At 43.0% G+C, this 19,104-nt stretch overlaps 1 protein-coding gene across 3 annotated transcripts in view; it reads left to right on the top strand.

The window, feature by feature from the left end:
- Positions 1–14,697: 14,697 nt before the first annotated feature.
- ZFYVE9 (zinc finger FYVE-type containing 9) overlaps positions 14,698–19,104 on the top strand; it is a 59,871-nt gene continuing 55,464 nt past the window's right edge. Inside the window, exon 1 of one of the 3 annotated variants that reach the window (XM_021294967.2) lies at positions 14,698–14,954. The gene's annotated coding sequence lies outside the window, so the exon portion shown is untranslated. Of the gene's footprint in view, positions 14,955–15,838; positions 16,052–19,104 lie in introns of those variants that run through there. The other 2 variants (XM_065071037.1, XM_065071038.1) reach the window with 2 other exon arrangements.

Raw genomic sequence — 19,104 nt, 5'->3', positions numbered from 1 at the left:
AGCCTGCTCTGTCAGCTTGATGGAAAGACACCAGGTTTTCTCATAATCTGCTGCTGGATATTTCAGTATTTTGCTGAGATTTCGGTTTTGACACAAAAGTGATGTCAGTTTTCTGAAGAACAGGGAATGTGTTACATTTTCTAGTCTTTGCTATATCACCTTTCTCTCAGCCTCCTGATTTCTGTGTCGTTGTGAATTATTAACTTTTGAACACGGAGATGTTATTACCTCTATCTCTTCTCCTGCCCTTTGATTTGCAGAGTTGCTTTCATTGGCAGCGTGCACTGAGAAATCATGTTGGCCACTTCCAGCCCTGAAATTGTAATAGTTTATTCCATTACACAGTGATTTTCCAGCTCAGTTCTCCTGAGAACCTTGAAATGGGTTTTCCATAAAAATATTCCATCTGCTCTTTTTCTTTTAAAGGTTAGAGTCAAATTGGAAGGGGTAATCTAGCTCTCGTTTCTAGTGGTGTGTTTGTTCTGGTGATTTTGTTAAATTACAGAGGATTTTTATAGTGCAGTCTGGGTCACTGAGAACTTGGTGACTTCTTTGAACAGGATTGCTTGTTCTGTGGGAGTGAGCAGAGATACATCACTCGCATCTTAACTGATGGAAACTTTTGCATGAAAAATACATACACTCTTTATGGTTTTAATCTGCACAAGCACTCCATGAGTTTGCAGTAAGCTGTAATAAAAGACTTGGGTGTCTTATCCCCCCATATCCCCAATGGCTCACAGTACTATCGGGAACATATACCAAGTATGCGTTCCTTTGTGACTGCTAGTTTTGTCATCTTCCTTTCTCTACAGCTGTTGTATTGTTGGAGAAACAGTGCTGTTGAACTTGGGCTGCCTGATGTCACAGTTCGCTAATACTTTCAAACTGCTTGGGCCCTCTGGTTCGTTATGGTTCAGGATGGCCAGTATTTGTCAGGAAAGAACAAGTGAACAAGAGTTCACTTGTATTAAATAAACATGATGAGAAATTCTTTTTGTTATGTTTTCTGCTCAGATGTTCATCTGTGTTAAAATTTGTCTGAGATGTGCCTTGGTTCAGTTTTTGCCCTTGTATGTTAACTCTTACATAAGCTAAGACAGGTGATTAAACACTTGTCCTTAATTAGCCTTACCCTTGTAAGCAGTCCCTTGAAGAATTGCTGTGGGAGGTATTACATGTATTATCTATTTGCACAATAAAAACAAGCTTTAACAGTTCTTACTACCATGGTTAAGTAATCCTGTTAAAGCAAAAATATCTGCAGGCTTTATACTCAGAGTATCTCCTTGATTTCGTAAAACCAAGATAAAGGACAGATGTCAAATAACTTGGTTTTTTTTTTTTTTCTTCCCCTCTCAAGGAAGCAACTTCCTGCTGATGTGCTATTATTTACTGTGCCCTGTTCTGTTGGCTAACATTGTGTTTAATCCTGTATTGCGGTCAAAATTGTTTTGAAAGGGTTCTGACAGTCTGAAATGGGTTACCAACCTTTTTTAGCAAACTCAAAACATTCAGCTGACTGACTAGTGACTTGCTGTTGTGGTTTAACCCCAGCGGGCCGTTAAGCCCTGCACAGCTGCTTGCTCACTCATCCCTGGTGGGATGGGGGAGAGAATCAGAAGAGAGAGAGAAAACTCCTGGGTTGAGCTAAAGACAGTTTAATAGGTAAAGCAAGAGCTGCACACCCAAGCGAAGCAAACCAAGGGATTCATTCAGCGTTTCCCATGGGCAAGCAGGTGTTCAGCCATCTCCAGGACAGGTGGGTTCCATCACACGTAACGGTTACTTGGGAACACAAATGTCACTCTGGATTTCCCCCTCTTCTTTGGCAGTAATTAAAACTTTCCTGTGTTATTAACACTATTTTCAGCACAAATCTAAAATATGGCCCCGTACTAGCTACGATGAAGAAAATAAACTATCCCAGCTAAAACCAGCACAGTTACCAACCTGAACAGCTTACAGACATCTCTCATTGAGATGATCAGGGCTTCCCAAGTGCTCTGACTCATAGCACTTTACAAAATCTCCATCATGTGATTTAGTAAGGCATAAGTAAGCGTGGTTTTTTTCACAGGCTTAATTACACCCAGTGAAGCGCTGTCCTTTTGCTTGAGCAGGGAGTTGCCACACTGCTGTGAAGTCCAGACATTCCTGGGAGGACAGGAAGGTTTAAGCAGAGCCATCAAGGTCATAGGACAGGCAGAAGGAGCGTGTATGCTCATGACCCTGTCTCTCTACATGTGTACGCTTCCATGGGATTAAGCAGTGGGTTTTGTCAGTGACAGTGAGACCAAATGATTCCCTGTTTGCAGTCACTGGTGACATGACATGATCAAGATGAGCATGTGTCTGGCTTTTTTTTTTTTTCCTTCTATGTGCTTGTGAAAGAGAAAAGAACTGTTGGGGAAGGAGAGCACAACCTGCCTGGAATAATGCAGTGACTTGTATACCGCAAAGAGATCTTTACATAACACCAGTGATGTTATTGTTCCTTTCACTCACTTTTTCTTTGATTTAGTGTCAGTATGTCAATACTTGAAGGATTCCAGACTCATCCAGTTCAACACCACACCTGGCAAATAGGAATTTTAGGTATGTTTTTGTGAACAAGGAGGCTGGCACAGTCTGAAGCATTTGCTGAACCTGTGCAGTTGCAAGGGATGGAGTATTTTCCACCATTCGTGGTGATGGGTGTAGCCAGTGCCAGTCCAGCCACTGATGGGCTGATGCTTGAATCTCAAGGGTTGTCAAATGCTCAAGGTAAGTGCTCATGGGAGAACACAGCGTGCAATTAATATTGCATCATCATAACTCCTTGTAAATGCTGTTTTCTGTAAAATCAAAGATGGCCCTTTTCCTGTGGAAGTTGTCATTTAAGGTATAGTCAAATTAATGGTTTTCAGTAATTGGAGATGGCAGTAAAGTACATTTACAGGGCTCAGGGCTTCCTATAGAAATAGCAATAGTGTTCTAGCATGAGAGGACACTGCTAACAGGATCCATCTGACACCTACTCCCTTTGAAACAGACATAAAATTGTTGAACAGTCACCATTTTGTGAAAATTGCTGTGAGAGATTTCTCATCCTGGCAAAGTGAAGCACTTTTGTTTACTAGGCAGCTTTCATTTTCATGGCCTGTTACACTAAATGGCGTTTTTACTGAACTCAAGTATTTTCTTGATTGAAGTCTTTAGAAATAAAGAGCACTTTGAGCTCAGCTTAGAAAGCTTGTTCATTTCTTGCTAGTGTTTGAAGTCCCCTGGCTGTTGCATAAATTACAGGCCTAATGACCTCCCCGTAGTCCCACACCTAAATTATCTTGAAATTCAGCTTCTCATTCTTTCCAACCCCTAATTTGTTAATCACCTGGACACTGCCATGATCATGAAGCCATGAGCCTGCCACAATTCTGCTGAGTTCTCAGATTGCTTTCTTGCAGCCTTACCCTTTTTGATTCAGGCACTCTCCTTGAGGAATGCATTTCCATGTTGCCATATCACAAAGTTCTAGCTCAGTTTTAGTTTGGTTCCATTATTCAGCCAATAAACAGGATTTTCTTCCTCATTAGTAGTATTAAGATGCTCAACTTTTTGTAAACTATAGGGGGAGATATTTGCTCATCAGATTTTTTTTCAGTGTGAGGCACTCCCTCTTCTTGAGGAAAAAAACCCAAACTTCTCTTTCTGGCTGTCCAGTAGAAGGACCATTTCTCATCCTCAAAGAAAGAATGAGGGAGAGTGACCCTGCTGTTTTCATTTCAGCTTCAAGATGTTTGGCTTAATTCCACTTCTGGGCAATGTTCTTATCCTTTGATGGTCGGTTCAGGTGTGAGTTTTCTATCCAGTCTCCTCTCCACTGTATTCTTCTTCTTCTTTACTACAATTTATATCAAACTGTTACCTTATATAATTTATACAAAATCATTTCTTTAAAAGGATTCAGTGCCAGGTATGATAAATGGGTAAAACAATTCCATAATTTCCCAGGTTTATCCAAATATTATCTACAAAGATTTTTCTCTGGTGTCATATAAGTTACTTATTTTTGATGGAAAAAAAAAAAATATCCTTTAAGACTTTTCCTGTATTGTAGCAGCCTGGAGGGAAGGTGCCAGGGACAGAGCCAGGCCATGGGCATAGCTGTACAGACCACGGTCACCTAAGGCTTCTTTTTTATAGCTCTTTTTAAATTATATCAATTTCAGAAAAATAGTTTTGAATCCACACAAAAAGTTGTCATGTGAATATGATCTTCAGAGAGCAAATTAAATGGATTGTAACTGTCTTCCCCAGTGAATTTATGGTGTGGGCAACTTCATATCAGTACAGCTGACTGCCTCATTTTTTTAAGTGTATCACTATGGGCTTTAGATTTTAAGTTAAGCTGTTCCTATTTAAAAAGGAGACTTCCATGTCATTTGTAAAGCATGTAGAAGCTGGAGGCAATTCAGCATTTTGACACTCTTAATTAACTGACGGCCTGTCATGAAAGTAGGTTGTAATTAAATGATATGATAATTTTGGCCATGCTGCTTTTCAAACTATTTTTATATCCCAGCATAATAATTCAGGGGGTGATGTCATGTCAGTATATGTACTTCTCTGTCCTCAGTGCCTACTCAAGGATTGTTCATGGTTTGAAAAAGCTTTAAGAAAATAAATTCCAACCTCTTCTTGGTAAAAGAGGAAATGGAAATTTTAAACATTTCCTGTCTTAGACTGTGACCTGTCATCCTGTTGGGGTCTGGGAAGATGATGTGTAATGTGTGACAACCTACATGTCCTGTAACAGATATACATTCAGAGATCTACAGGGTTTCTAGGGCAATCCAGTTGGGTTTGTGAAAAACGACTGGAGAAAACAAGAGTAATTTTGTTGGCTATAGAGCCTCTGCCATGTTTGTTCTGGGGTATTGCTAATGAGTAAGACTGGATTTGAACTTGGCCCAGGATATTTTTGATTAATGATGATTATGCTGTCTTCAAGTAGAGGAGTGGGTGTTGAAATGGGAATGCTTTTACTGGGTAAGCAAACACAGTTTTATGGAAGTATTCCAGGATGATGATGTTACTGTTTAGAAAAGAGTAGGATTTGCCAGAAGCCAGTAATACCCAGTGCATTTTGAGCCAGGTTCTTTTGATGCCCGTTTTCTGATGTGCTGCCCTGGGGAAGTTTGCCGTCTATTCATCTCTTCAGTCCTTTAATAATATCCCTTGAGCCATCATAATGCTGAATGCCGTGACTTGAGATGTTACTATGAATATGCTGAAGATCCTTGCTTGGTGTGCAATGAAATGATCTTCGGGGAATAAGTGAAACAAAAGCGTGTGTAGGATATCCTTTAATTCAATGAAGAATGTGGGTGGAGAAGCATTTGAAATGAACAAGATGCTTTGGGTTTTCATTAATACTTTGAATACTTTAGGGTGTACTTAAACAAATCTCTGTATGTGCATGTGGAAGGTTTCACTGTTTGAAGGGCTAATGAAAGGAGGAGAAGCCCATGTTTTTTAACCATCTTCTTCTCTACCTGCCCTCTGTTGCACCCTCCCCTGAGATATGGGTCTGTGCTGGTTCTGATAGGGGAGAAATGACCACACAAAACTCCATACTTATGCGTGGGTGACCAACAAGCCACCTGCTGCTAAAAGCACTGCGGTGGCTGCCGATGTTGCTGTGCCCCACTAGTGACAGTCATTTGCAACTTTCTCCTGCAATAGTCATCAGTCACTTCTTTCAAGTGTGGTTGAACTTAAGCAACAAATTTCTAAATTGTTCAAAAGAAGAGGAAGATGTACTTGCATCTGCAGCACAGATCTGTGAGCCTTTCCTCTTTAAAGAGACTTTGCTTAAAAAAATTGTGTGCACAAAAGGTGGTGGTTTTGATGCCCACCACAGCCACTGTCATTAAGAAGCAGAGTGGAAAAGATCAATGTGACAAAAGCAGATAACCCAAGACTGTGCTGCAAAAGTGGTGCCTGCTGGATTCCTTCAAGAATAAAATCCCTTTTGCTGGAGTTTGACTCTGTGATGCATTGAATGATTTAATTACAAAAACCATGAACTGGAGCTTGAGAGTCATGTATGTCCATGCATAGCAGTTATTCATTTATCTCCAGCACAACAAAGAAGGGAAATGCTTAAGATAACAATGAGCCAACAACATCCACTGCTTCCTTTCAAGTAAGTCTCAGTTCCTTTCTAAAGAAAACCCAGCTCTTCCTTTGAATCCAGAAAGACCTAAAGAATAAATTCATATATATATATATTAGATCAAACACTTCACATAAACATTGAAAGAAAAAATATATTACAGATAAAGGTTTATACTTCTGTTTACTTACATCCCTAAAAAAGCCCCTCAAACAACAAAACCAGCCATACTGGAAATACGTAACTGCATGTGCATAGACATGTTGGCAACTTTACGTGTGGGCTGAAGACTTTTTCTGAAATCTGTTTCCTACCTCAACCAGCAGCTCTGAGCTCCATGTGAGACATGTGCTCTCCCTGTTCCTGCTGCCCCTCATCCTCTGCCTTCCTGTGCCCTGGGACTCGCTCAACTCCTTCCCTCTGTGTCCTCCCTTCTCCTACCGAGACCAGCAGCTTTCTCTCTCGTCCCTCAGGTTCACAGACCTGCAGATCTGGAGGAACTGGTGATGGAGGAAGGTATCGAGAATAAATTATATTGTAGCACTCCCTCTCAGGGCCCCAGTGCTCCGCACTGATGTCTGTAAAGCCATCCCACAGAGATGGGATGTGTCACAGTTTGGAGCTGCTCTTACAGCATACGCTATACAAAAAGTCAGAAGTAGTAGTTTCTGACCTTAACCTGCTTATTTTTTCTGTTTCCACCTTGGTCTTCAATTTATGTTTAGGTGCCTCTCACACCTAAATCACAGGTTAGTTGAGGTAAGAAATCACAGAATGGTTGAGGTGGGAAGGGATCTCTGGAGGTCTCTAACCCCTGCTCAAGCAGGGTCAGCTGGAGCAGGTTGCCCAGGACCATGGGCGTTTTGAGTATCTCCAAGAATGGAACCTCCACAATCTCTCTAGGCCACTTATGGCACCCTCACAGTATTGTTTTTCTTATATTTAAGGTGAATTTCCGGAATATTAAATGCTTTTGACAAAAGCAATTTAAAGCTGGCACTGTTCCAGCAGGATGTGCTAATTTCTAGGTTTGATCATCCAAGAAGAAACACTGATTTTTCAGCTGGTCTAGTGCACGTGTGGATAGCTCTGCTTGATGTGGTGTAACTGTTCTCCCCGCAAGAGAGGGCAGTGCCACCAATGCTGTGATGGTGCTTCTCTAACAGGTGACAGGGCCCTCTGAGCTCTGGCCAAAGCCCTCAGCCTGGCCATGAAGATACAACTGAGGATCTAGGAGCAGAAAATGACACTGTATAAAGATGCAGAGAAACTTGTGATTTACAGAGAAATTGAAAATGTCATAGTTTTTGCAGAACAAAGACAAATCAGAAGGAACATAGTGAAAATAAACAGAATAGAGGATTAAATAGAGAAAATAAAAATGATTGTTCCTATAGGAGAAAAAAAGGGCACTATGTTGTGTTTACGTTTGATGAAGGAAAATACTTTTAAAGTACCACAATTGGTGCATGGAACTCACTGTTACAAGATATCACACAGATTTAAACAGGACTTAAAAACGATTAGATTTTTCTGTAGAAAATGTGAGTGTTCCTTTATAATAGATCAGTCCAACAATGTACTGATTTATTTAATTTGTAGACTAAATTTGTAAAAATATCTGACGTTTTTGGTCATAAAATATAGTCATGTTGAAGAAACAGATGAAACTCACATCAAAAGTTACCATTTCAACATTCTTAATAATGGGTTATTTAATAATACCGATGTTTATATGATTTTTCAGTTTGGAATACTTTTGTACTATTTATAATTAAAATCAAGTTTGAATTGTAGTGTTTTGATTTCTTTAAAATTGCTTTGTTCCTAGAACTTTCCTTGCATCTGAAGCATTGACATTCAAGGGGAGTGGGTTTTGGTTCACAAAAAGTCATTCAAAAATCCTCCACAAAACATCCTCTGTGCTGGAGTTTGCTGGTGGAATTCCTTTCTGAAGTGTCTGATGGGGTTTGTTCTCAGCCAGCATGTTGAATAAGTCTTGCCTTTACGAGAGAGTGTGTCGAGCACTAAGTACGTTCAGTGAAGCCCACACAAATGCTTGAGACTGTTATTATGTAGACCTACTTCATGAGCTTGTAAGCTCTCTTGTAGGCTCATATCTGGTCTAGTTTTGGAGAATCTCAGTTTAAGAATCACCTGTTCTTTACCATTCTGCTTCCTATTGGCCATGAAGCTTAGATACATTGGTGATACATTGGGAAAGTGCACATGGCTTTTTAGAAAGGGCTATCAACAGCTCAGAAACTTATTTCTAGAAACTTTGACTTGTGCTGGTCCCTCCTGCCTCATCAATATAGCATACTTAAGGCAGATTTTTTTAAACCAACCTGGCATGAATTATGACTTTTATCCAAACAATGAGAATCTCAATTCTCCTGTCTTCCACCATCCTCTGGCACAGCTTCAGCGTTAATCATGGAGTACTATCATCTTTGAAAGATGGAAGGTTTTGTATGATTGAGGAAATCAATAATATCACAGCCAAGTGATATCCCATTATACATGGGATAGGCTGTAAAATCAGGAGTTTTATTATTCCAGTCCAAGCTCTTAAACACATTTTTGGAGGAATATGGAGCAGGTTCCTTAATCTTCAGAGGGAGACTAACAGGTCTCAACTTTTAGATCTTCAAATGGAAAATGCATATTTATCAACATTTTAGGAAGATTAAGCTCTCTAAATGGAGCTAATCTTTCAAACTCCTATTCATTTTTGGATCTCAAAAGTCTTTTGTTTCAGTGAACCAAAAAGCACATATTTAAGTGATGATTTCGTATCTTCCAAATGACAGTTTTTCACGTAATCATCATCATAACACTTTTCATAGGAGACTCTCTGGTTTCACAGACCTTCAGAAGGTCTCATGCAATACTTACTCATGCTGTAAATATAACTACTTCTACTGTACACACACACAGAGAGGATCAGATGGGTTAAATGTCACTCAGCAAACAGCTAGAGAGTTGAACCTGTTTCTCCCGATTCCAAATCCTGGCGGGTTTTTTGTTGCTGAGCACAGACATGTTCATCTGGAACACCCTCACAAATACTCAAACCCCATGGGTATTCACTAAAGGCATTTCCAGCTTCCAGCCAGACCAGGGATGTAATTAGAAAGGTACTTAAGCATTACCAGGGCTTCCAAATACAGATTAATAGCAAAATAAACAACAAGAATGAAATGATCCAAATGTTTATTGTTTTCTTGTTAACAAGGACTACTAAATCCTGTAATGTGACTTCTTGCTTAGCAGAGGTTTTCAAATTACCCAAGGATCACATCTCTGTCTCAAATACAGAGTCCAAATGACAACCCTTGAAAAGTCACCCTCTGAGAATTAGGAAAATAGCTCTTGTTTGTGCATGGATTTGTTTCTTTGCACTCTGACCTCTTCCTTGCCAAAACTCCGAGCCCTACCATGTCCATGATGACCCTCCTAACACAGTGATCTCCACTTCCACGTTCCCTACAATGCTCCCAGGCTGAAACAACATATGCTGGGAGTAACACAGCAGTGTGTGTGTATCTCCTGAGCAGCCAGAGCACCCAATGATTCACAAACTGGCTGCTGCCACACTGAATATGTATCACACCAGCTGAGTCGGACTTGCTTTAGCTTGCCCTCTCTGTGTCTGGCCGTGGATTGCCATAAAACTTGCAAGAACTTAATTTCCTTTCACCACATTTTCAGCTGTGGCAGAAACTGGCCAAGAGATCCTAAAGATAAGGGAAGGAGAAAGGAGAAGAGAAAGACAAGCAATTTAATTGAATAAGTGTTGTTTCCTTATGAAGTTTGGGCTAATAAGCTAAAATGGGTGCCAGAGGGAGAGAAAAAGAAAAAATCAAGATGCAATTAAAGTCCAAAGCCCTTGCTCAAGCTCATATAGAAGTTTAGCAGAGATACAGACACAGATCTTTTAAAGCCTCTGGGCCAGTGTCTAGAATATGGAGATAAAAGCGATGGATGTTTCAAGATGTAGTTGGCATAGACAGTAAAAGAAGTTATGCCCCCTTTTAAATGCACAACCTATGTGAACTTACCATTGGAGAGGATTAAATGACATCATTTTGTTTTTTCACTCCTAAGAATACATGGCATGTTTAAAATTTAAACTGGGCAAAATCAGAATACATATTCAGCATGGAATGACTCTAAATGGATCCATCCAACAGCATGGCGACCTAGCAGGTATTTTTCTTTTCTAGAGATTAAGTCATATCTGGTGGAAAATGCATCATAGATTAATTAAGTGGCCATGTATTAGTGGCTTTATAGTATGACTCACTAAATACCGAGTTAACCTTAATATAGGATTGTGATGATATTTAGCCGAGCATTTGTATTGATTCACATTGTTCTGATGCAGGTAGTACTTGAGTAAAATGGATGACACCTGCACAAAATTTAGAAAAATCAAAGATTCAAGGTTGATGAAGTAATAAAGATGTATTAAGTCAGACACCACAGGAGCTGGACTAATCACTCAGCCAGTAGAGGGCAAAATCACGACATTGTAATAATGTTCATTGCTGGTCTGTTGGTGTCTTTGGAAGAGTTGGTTTTTTTTACAACAGAAACTGGTTAAATGATCACTAAGCACTTTACTAGCAGTGGTGATAGGAATTAACATTTAGAGCATTGTTTCTGTCGGTGTGACATGCAAGTGGTTACTAACAACCATATGGAAAAAAGCCAGTATTTTATTCCATGGAACTGTGACTAAAAGTTTGAGTCACCCAAGAGGTTTGGACGCTGAGGTTCACAGCACAAGACTTTTCTACTGGAGATCTTGCGTATCAGTAAAAGGTTGAGTGTTCATATCAGGAACTACACTGGGAAAGCAATTAACATTTTGCTGACAGGTTTCATAATTGTTTGATGACACCAATTCAGACCAGGAGACTCCAAAATGTTTTCATCAATGCCAGATTCTGGAGAGGTCCAAAGCCTCACATACAATCCTCCACCCAAGTCAGTCTTTGACCTTCTAATATGTACTGTTCTTGTTCTTCTCTCCCTGGTTCTTGTCCTCTCCTGCACCGATGCCTATTATCAAGCATCTATTATTTGCTCCCACAAAAACTCCCACTCCACTGTTCATCAATCAGAGGTGGGTCAGCTTTGGTATGGACCTGAGAGACTGTTTGGCAAGAGCAAGATGAGAAACCTGCCTACGACAGTGGCTGGGACCAGATGCCAGAGGAAGATTTTAGTAGCAGGATAATTGTAGAGTCACACTTGTCAGGAGTAACCTCCCAGCTTGCAGCAGTGTATGTCTCTCAGAGTTCTTGAGTGAGAAATGCTGTCTTGGTGTGCAATATGCTTCAAAGGATTTGCCTTCTGTGAACAAGTCCACCCAGCCCTTCAACCCACGTAAACATTGCCATCCGCAGGGCTGCTCCATCATGTGCTCAGGAACACATGATCCGTGTCAGATGATGCTGAAAGGGATGACAGGTTGTTACTTAGTGCCCAAGGACATTGACTTCTGCATAGACTAGTAACCAGCATCCACAGCTGTTGTCACAGGGTTGTATCTCATGGGCAACAGAATTAAAGGACTGAACTCCTGCTTGTCTAAAATATAATTTTTGAAAGCTCCTGATTTTGACATTTCCAGTGCTGGAATATCTAACTTGTTCCTTCCTTAAAGTGTCTCAGTAATTAATTTACCTTCACTGGTAGAAGACTTCACCAGGAAGGTGAACACATCTGCCTTTAGCATACAGTCACTGAATTTTGGAAGTACTTAAAACCTGTGATTGAGGCACCCCTTTACCTTCTTTTTTTGACACTCAAATAGACTGAACATTTTCACTTTCAATCAAAATAATTCTTATTGCTCTTTTCTGAACCATTGATTTTTCAGCTTCTATTAAGGAATTAAGGGATTTGGATATCAGACTTCAGGAACAGTTGGGATAGTACCAGAAAAATAAATAAAGACATATTTATATATTCTCCTGATTATAAAACCAAGGATTGCATTAGCCTGTTGGCCACAGCAACACACCACCTGCTCACTTTCTTCTATGTGATAACTCTCGAGGTTTTTGAGCACTAACTTGTCAGAGCACAGATTTTCTCATCCTACAATCATGGTCTTTATTCTTTGATGCATGTTTTTCATTTGGCTGTACAGAAATGCATATTACTTATCACCAAGCTGGCTCAGATACTTTACATCAGGACTTGTTATTTATCAATCCCTGGTGCTTACATCACTTGCAAACTTTGTAAGTGATGATTTTATGCTTTCCTTAGAGCCATTAGTATCAACACATTATGGTGTAGAACTAATTGCCATAGGACCCAGAAACATATTATTTGATGATGACTTCTTATTTAGCTACTTTGCAAATGTCAGTTAGGTAGAATTTGAACATTTAATATGTGCTGTGATGAGTCTGTATCATTCTGGCTTCTTAATTAAAATACTGCAAGTTAACAAAACACATATTTTGCAGACCTGCTTACCTTGATCAACCAAATCTGTAATGCCATTAAAAAATCAAATTATTTGGCAAGATTTATTTTCCACATCAATTTGCATTTATTGTGTTTCCGTCCTTTAATTATTTTTTAATCAAGTAATGTAGATAATGTTCCATTATATTACCCAGAATTCTTGTCAGGCTGGCAGGTCATAATTACCCTGGTCACCTTGTTTACCCTTTAAAAATATTGGTACAATATTTCATCCAGTCCTGTGGAACTTTAACAGTGTTCCAAGATTTATTGAAAATCAACGTTAATGGCCTAAAGATACTCTGTGCCAGTGCTTTTAAAACTTTTGGATGCGAGTTACCTAGACCTGCTGATGCCCAGCTTTATTAGCTTCTGTTTAACATCTTCCTCAGTGCCTGTTGTAATGGAATGTATTTCATCATCTTCATATAATATTTGTATATCATCTGGCTCTTCCCCAAATACAGACCAGAAATAGTTGTTGAGCTCTTCCGCCTTTCCTACATTATCATTAACAGTTCTACTGTTTCCATCTAGTAACAGGCTGAAGCCATTAATAAGCTTCCTTTTTCCCCACACTTCTGCAAGTTTCACCAGGTAGTTAAAAATCCTATTTGTCCTGAACTCTGTTGTTCATAGATTACTCTTATATCATTTTGAATCTTGTACCAATTGCCTCTAACTCCTAGCTCCCAGTGTACATACGCATCCTTGTATTGACCATGTAACTCCCTGCTGTCCCCATCAACCAGGGCATCTCGTAGCTCCCCCTCACCTTTCTAACCATGGTCTTCTCACCCATTTTCCAGTTGCCTGCCTCTTGCAAGTTGGAGTGTCCTCTTCCATACGGTCTCCTTCCTGCCTTTTCCTTGGTACCTTCTCATAAAGAGCTGGGCAAAGATGGCAAAAGACTTGGGAAAAGTGGTGATAAGTGCAATACTTAATGTCTGTACTGTCATGTGGGGTACTATTAGGCTTGATTTCTTAACACAATGCTGTAGAGCTCACTGATGTGAGGCTGAAGTACATAGAAGATAATTTTTTGAAAATTTGTAAATGACACTTGCACTGACTGTACCAAGTCGTGGTTCATGTCTTACAGCCTGGCTGGGGCTTGAGATTGAAATCATTGATTTGGTTTGTTCATAGTGTTTCTCACTATCCATTCCCAAATGTTTCCCGTTTGGACACTAGCAGAGGGAGCACACTGAGAACACAGGAGGGACAATGGCCCTGCTTTAAGCTCAGGTGTCTGGCACCACAACTGCCCAGAGCAGCAACTTGAGTTTTGCTGAGTTCCTGCCCCTCTGGATACATCTTCCTTGGGAACAGTCATGTGGCATCCCAGATACAGACAAGTACCGAGAGAGGACAGGGCATGAGACCATGTCCTATCACCTTAACTCAGAGATGTTTCCCATCACTCCTAACTCCTTTTTTGCATGCTTCCATGAGATGGTCTTCTTGCAAAACAGCCAACTATGATATCCTTCAGGTAAAAACTCCCAGTGTTTGGTGAGAAAACATTAAAATGAACGGCTGTATGCAGAGCGGTTAAAAAACAAAATTACAGCAGTGATATGCCTCTGTGAGACACATGTAGGTGGCGAACCCATGTGCTTGCACGCATTTGGCCAGAGGGCATGAAGTGTTACCGTTGCTCGCCCTTTATTTCCCTTCTGCTTGTCAGGCATACTGTGTGTTTAGTAGTCTGAGGCGTCTCATGAGAATTGTTTTGAGGATAGTAATTGTGTACCGGACTGATCTGAACTTGTCATCTGTGCTTTACAAGCATGACACCACTAATTGCTAAAGAGATAGCAAGTTGAGGTTAACCGGGAACACTTTATGGGAGAAAATAAATTCCATCTCCATTAACATGCTACTACCAGCTATGATTGATTAGCATTTTTTATCTCCTCAGCTCTTTGCTTATGGATTGATGATTCAGTTGATTGGGAGTACCTTGTATTTTCTGCTTGAAAAGCACATAGTTCTACCGGAATCAATGAATAAACATTAAGTGCTTCCCTTTCATTTCAAGTGGGATGGGCTGACGCTCCTGGAGCAAGTAGGCCTAGATTTTATCACCGGGGCTCATTACACCGTATTCACTGCCACATGCACCAAGTTAATGGAGAAGCCTAACCTGCTGGAAAGCGACAGCCTGCAAGCGCGAAGCCCTGAGGAGCGGGAATGGCGCTAAAACTGCCTTAGCAGCACCACGCTCGCCTTTCCCTCCCTTCTAGGGGTGACATGGCGCTCTGCCGCGGCTCTGAGGAGGCCAGAGCGCTGTGCGAAGGTGAGGGGAGGGCAGCTCTTCCCCCAGCGCGGGGTAAGCGGTTCCCGAGGGGGAGCCGAGGCGGGGTGTGTGAGGAGAAGGGGAGGCCGGCAGCGGTCGCGCGGGAAGGGTGAGGCCGCGGGCGGGGCCGGGCATGAGGTGGGCGTGAGGCGCCGGTGAGGCCGCCGCCCTGCGCCCGGGAGGGGGCGGCTGTGCGCGCTGGAGCCGCGTACGGCAGCCCGGGGCTGGCAGGACCCTCCACACCCCTCGCCCCGTCGGTCGCGCAGCACCGCCGCAAGTAGCAGGGAGGAAAGTGACATTTCCTCAAGTTCCCGAGTCTCTGCAGCCAGGCGGGGAACGGTGTCCCGCAACATAAAACATGAATGGCTCCCAGTCGCGAGTCCTTCTGTGTGTAGGTGCAGTTGCAGCCGGCTGCGGGTGCCGCTCCCGGCGCAGGGCGCACCCCCGGGGCTGTGCGGCCGTCCATGTCCCGCGCGGTGCCCGGGCAGGGATAGGTGCCTTCCAGCGGCACGGGCAGCGCCTCCCGCGGCCCCTTTGCCGGGCTGCCCGCCGCTGAGTTGCGGCGGCTCCCGGTGCCGCCCTCCGTGTGTGTGGGCGGGAGGCCCTGGCCGCGGGGCCGCGCTGCTGGCCCGCAGGCTCAGCGGGACCCCGGGCTGGGGGGTGGGAGGGCCGAGCGGTCAGGCTCTCTCTCCGGCGCTGCGGTGCGTCCCCCTGCGCCGGGCGACTCCTCTTGCTTTCCGCCCCTGACTCCCGGCGGTAGGCGGCCGGGCCGGAGGTGGCTGCGCGGCCTGCCCGGCCCCCCACGCCGCGGGGCGGGGGTGCGGCAGGCTCCGCACTGCCTCCCCGGCGGTGCCGCAGTGCCGTGCGCTGCCTCTGGGGCCGGCCAGGGGGCGCTGGCTGCCGGCAGCTGCGGCGGCCTCGGCCGCGGAGCCAGCGCGCGAGCCCGGCTGGCAGGCGGGGAGAGCGGGCGCCGGCCTCTCCAGCGCTCGCGGGGCTGCGGGGCCCGCCCGGCAGCGAGAAGCGGCGGCGGCGGTGGAGCGCGGCCCCGGGGGATCTCCCTCGCCATGCAGACCCGGCGGCGCCTGCTGCCTCGCGAGGTGAGTGAGCGGCGCCCAGCCCTCCGCCCCCAGGCCCGGGAGGCCGGGGTATCCCCCTCCCCAGGCCCCTGCCGCCCGGAGCGAGGCCCCGCGGGCGGGCGGGGAGGGCTCGGACGCCTCAGCGGAGCCGCGGTGTCGCCGACACCACCCCGGCTGCGGGCCTGGGGGCTCGGCGTGACCCCTCACCCCGCCGCCCTTGTCCCCCGCACGCCGCCCAGGGGAGAGGCTACGGTCGCCCCTCAGCCCTCCCCGGCGGCGAGGCCGGTCCTGCGAGCCCCCTCCCCGCCATTCCCCTCCGCCTGCGGGTGCCTGGAGCGGGGACGCGGCCGGGGCACCTTCCTCCCAGCGCCGCAGAAGGGGAAAGAGCTCTCGCCGCCATCCATCGGGGCTCCCCCGGGACCCCCCGTGTGCCGGTGTGGGGCAAGGCGAGGCTGTTCCCGGGCACACGGAGCCCGCGGGCGGCTCTGGCGGCCGGCCCGGTCCGGGGAGGATTCCTGTTTGCATGTCGTGCCCTTTTTATGGCCTGATCTCCGCTCTGCTCCCCGGGCAGGGAATGTTACTTGCTCATCGCGATGTGTAACAAGTCACTCCTGCAATGGTGGTGGTGCTGGGGGGGGATGGGGCGAGCGGGCGGGATGCGTTTTATAACATCTCTAATTACGTGGAACTGTGGTCACGGCTCACTCTAAGAATAACTGGCACTCTTGGCATGTCAGAGTTTTTTGCAGGGGTGGGTTAGTTACTTGCTCGTAAATGCTACGGTTAAGTAGGTGCATATGATGGAGGGTGGCTGAAGAACTGTTTTTCTCTTGTTAACCAGACTGAGAAACAAGTATCAGATGGGAATTGATAGATCTTATGTTTTCCTGCTAAATATATTGTTTATTTATGGACAAGATATTCCTGATTATTTTGTGACAGAGGTTTTCCGTAGGGTTTAATTTTTACGCTTATTTTCATTCAGTTATTTTCGTTGGAAGCTGACTGGATACGGGACTCAAATTCCGGCAATCTTTTCATTAAGTGTGTTTGCATTAGATCAGAATTCCTCAATAACACTACCCTCAATATTTCAGTCCAGGCTGAATGCAAAACTGGAAGGGGCCCTGTGTAAACAAGTAAAAGAATAGAAAAAAAGATGCTCCACTTGAATAAAAGCTTTTATTTTCTTTGGGCAGCATTTTACTGACTAGACAATGTTTTAAGACATTGTAATTAACTTTTATTAGCGGACCATTTTGGATTGCATGGAACAAATTCAGATTTTAGATACACCTTCAGTGGTTGAAACGACACCAAAATCCTTTGTTACTACCTGAATGCAGCAGTGCACTTCTTTTTATGAAGTTACGGCATGTGATCTAAAACGAGAAGAACAATCTCCTTGACCCAAGAGTGACAAAATTAAAGATCTCTTCAGAGGTGTGGGGAATCTGAAATGGAAGCTGAATAAGGCTCAAAAATCTCTAAGCAAGCCTCCCTCTATTCAAGCCCTGCTCTACCCCTAACAAGTCACCATGTTCTGGCAGATTGTGATTGATTCTCTAGTTGTCCATTGCTTTATGGTGCCTTCTTTACTGTGTGAAACAGGAAGAAAAACACCCCAAAACTGCCGTGCTGAATCCTGATACTGAGTGCTCTTTTTGTGTGCTAGCTTTGAGTCAGTTATTAGACTGGGGATTAAATACTTTCAAACACACATTTTGGGATCTGAGGCCTGGGGCTAAGGCTGAGATGAAATACATTTTTTGGTGGGTTTTTTGTGTTATTTTGTTTTGTTTTTTTTTTTTTTTTCCAGTTTGGCTGTGATTGTCTCAGGGAACAAAGGTAGAGACTGAACAAAGATGCGGTATTAAAAACTTGTGGCCAAAGAGTGATAAGCTTTTCATGTCTGTTGCTGCCTGTCCACTAGCTGTGCAAACTTGAGCAGAAAATAGCTCGCTAGTTTTCCAGGCTGCCTATAAAAAATTACCTGGAAATTGTTTCGCAAAAGGATTAAAGTGAAGTTTTGCTTTTGAATACAAGTTGTCTGAAATCAAACAGATTTTGGGAAGAAGTTGTGTATTCATGTATTAGTGATCAGAAACATCTTTTTGATGCACTAAGCTGAGAATCTTCCAAATAAAAGTGAATTTATTGACGGAAGATCAGGTGAGGGGTAATAGTTTCAGTGCACAATTAGTCTGTGTGCTGATAAATCAAGGATCTTTTCCAGAACATTGTTGGAAGACACCAGTAAATTAATAGACTACTTTGAAAGTTTTATATAAAGGCTACTGTTTATTTTTTCTGATGTGATTGAGATTGAAGTGTCTAAAATAATTGCAAGATGGCTTGTTTTAGAGATCTATTTGTGATTCTCTATGAGGCTTGAACTTTGAAATGAAATGTGAACTAACATACTGTTTTCTCTCCTCTTGTTTTTCTGAGGCATTGAGAAATGTGTTGGTACAATAATACTGAAAGTTTACAAAGCTGTTTGTATTGATAACAAATGTATAGTCAAGAGTAAATGACTGAAAGTAAGTTAAATTATTGAGTTTTAGGTGACAGAAACAGCCTCTACTTCTGTGTTGGCTTTATGTGTTGGTTACCTCTTGCAACACTGGGAAAATTACATCAATTAATGTAAATGGATGGGAACTTTTAAAAGATATATCAAGGATCTTTCATTGACATAGTAGTTTCTACTTAAATTGGAGTTCAGGATACATATTCATACAAATTTATTTGACTAGCGACTACAGCAAAACATGCTATATAGTTGTCAAAAGAATAGCACACTTTGAAAAAACAGTGTGATAAAAAGAAATTACCATTGTCATAATACCAAATATATATATATATATATATAATAATGATGCTTTTTATTTTAGAGATATAAATGTTTCTATTTTTACAGATAAAGTACTTTCCTACTTATTGTTTGATTGGCTGGATTTCACTTAATTGAAACTAACACAATTTCTTTTTCTTAATTTAGCTATTAAGATTCTTTTTAGACATTGAACATTTGTAGATTTTTTAAGGTGCTCTGTTAAATCTTAAGGAGT

Source organism: Columba livia, chromosome 8 (assembly GCF_036013475.1).
Source record: "Columba livia isolate bColLiv1 breed racing homer chromosome 8, bColLiv1.pat.W.v2, whole genome shotgun sequence".
Lineage (NCBI taxonomy): Eukaryota > Metazoa > Chordata > Aves > Columbiformes > Columbidae > Columba > Columba livia.
Note: the sequence above shows the minus strand (reverse complement) of the source record. Positions and strands in the feature narration are given on the sequence as shown.